Source organism: Vombatus ursinus, unplaced genomic scaffold, assembly GCF_900497805.2.
Source record: "Vombatus ursinus unplaced genomic scaffold, bare-nosed wombat genome assembly UNPS02014810.1, whole genome shotgun sequence".
Taxonomy (NCBI): Eukaryota; Metazoa; Chordata; class Mammalia; order Diprotodontia; family Vombatidae; genus Vombatus; species Vombatus ursinus.
In genome coordinates this window covers 10,221,801-10,224,075 of record NW_020954588.1, presented here as the reverse complement: position 1 = coordinate 10,224,075, position 2,275 = coordinate 10,221,801, and positions in this window count along the sequence as shown.

The window sequence follows — 2,275 nt, the reverse complement described above, 5'->3', positions numbered from 1 at the left end:
TTCTAGTAGGCTAAAATGACTCTAATTAGGTAGGAATAAAGGAGTAGGGAGGTGGTAATCTTTACAAGTATTGGTAAATTATAGGATCTAGATCTGGAAAACACATAAAAAAAATTCTAGTCCAATACTGATTTTATAGGTGAAGAAATTGAGGTAGAGCTTAAGTCTTTGCCTGAAGATTTCTGGTAAGGTGGAGGGGGGCACACTATGTTCTGAAAGTAGCCATTGCCCTTTGCAGTGGCTTTCATTCTTAGAAAGGTTTTCATTATATCAGACCTAAATTTAAGTCTTTATAATTTCCTATTTTCATTCAGTTTTGTCTTTTAGAGTGAAACAGGGTAACTCTAATCTGGCTTGACATGATAGCCCCTCAAATAATTGAAGATAGCTATCATGTTCCAAATTGTCTTCTTTCAGCCCCACCCCCAACTCCCAAGGCTATGTGAATTTATTGGAATATGTCCATTTTTGTCTTTTTGTTCCCCCAAATTAGCACATTCTCTGATATGTAGTGTTTAATAAGTGCTTGTTCAGGTGACCAGGTGGTGCAGTGCATAGAGTACGAAGTCTGAATTTGGGAAGACCTGAGTTCAAATTAATTCTCAAAATTCACTAACTGGATAACCCTGGCCAAGTCATTTAACCTAATTTGCCCCAGTTTCCTCATCTGTAAAATGGAAATAATATTAGTACCTGTCTCACAGGATCAAATGAAATGATGATAATTATAAAACAGCACATAGTAAGCACTAAATAAATGTTAGCTATCTCTAATTGTAATATGAAATCCAATTGAACAGATTTTAATTGAAATCTTTAACCTCTGCATCCTGAGTTTCTTTAACCAATATTATGATGCCACAATGTAAAGGCCATTCACCTCCCTGGCTGCCTTCCTCTAAATTGTCTCTAGCTTATATATAGCTTGCTTAAAATGTAATGCCTCAAACCACAACAACAATTATTTCAGGTTTGGTCTGACCACAGTAGAGCACCACAGGACCATGACTTTTCTGCTCCTAGTCTGACTGTCTTAGTATGGCCTGAGACCACAATATAGCTACTATAGAGATCATTAGTATAATTACATTCACTTTATAGGCTACCACTTCATATTTCTGCCTCATGAAATTTTCATTTCACTAAAATCCATGGATATTTTGTTTTGTTTTGTTTTTCTCTCCAACTAAATGACTATCTAGACATAATTCCTCCATCTTGCATTTGTGCGGTAGATTTTTTGATCCATCCAGGGAATCATATCTTCATCAGCACTAACAAAAAAATATTTGTAAAGAGTATTTTATGTAAAAGCCACTTTGTTTCACCTCAGTATTTGCAGATACAAAGAGGCCTATGCCATCATCACTGTCCTTGAGGAGCTCATTACCTACTTGTAGGGACATGGCATATAACAGAAAGACAATTCCCAGTAGAAGGAATATATGCAGACAATCCACACATATGGTTTCCACTTTTTTGGCTATCATGAATAACACTCCTTTAAATTTTTTAGGTCTCTTTGTTGTTTTTCCCTGCCATTGGCCTTTTTATCACATTGGGAAAATGGGGGTCACAGATTTTAAATATCATTCTAGGGTAACACAGTAAAAAATGGGTTATATTCTGAATTTGAATCAACTTTGAACTCCAAGTCAGTGCTCTTTTTATTTTTCTTAATTAGAATACTATATTGACGTATTAAAACAATGAACAAAACAACCCATGTGAAAAGAGAGCTGCAGTCTCTATATTTCAAAAATAAGTATGATTATCTTCCACAGTGTCCCTGAATAACCAGCATGAAAATATATCCTTACATCGGCTATCCTAATGTTTCTTGGAAAATGAAAGATGGACAGTGTCCATATTTCCAAATGTTTTCAGACTTTTCAATGTCATTGCCAATGATGCTTTGAAAGTGTTTATTGTGGATTGAGAAAAAGGGAGGCAATGGATTGTAATAGGCATAAAATCTATTATTTGATGAGCCTGCTCTTTTTGTTTCTCTGAGATCCATGAGCTTCTCTCCTTGATCTTCCTATCTTTGATAGATGGGTATGTACTTCAGCTAGAGAAATAGAATGCCTTGCCTGTCATGTTCATAATATTGGCTCATTGCTCTGAAAAATATTTTGCATTGTGCCTGGAAACTAGAATTCTTCAATAATAAATGAGGAAACAAAAATCTATACTCATATGCTGTGTGTGTGTGTGTGTGTGTGTGTGAGAGAGAGAGAGAGAGAGAGAGAGAGAGAGAGAGAGAGAGAGAGAG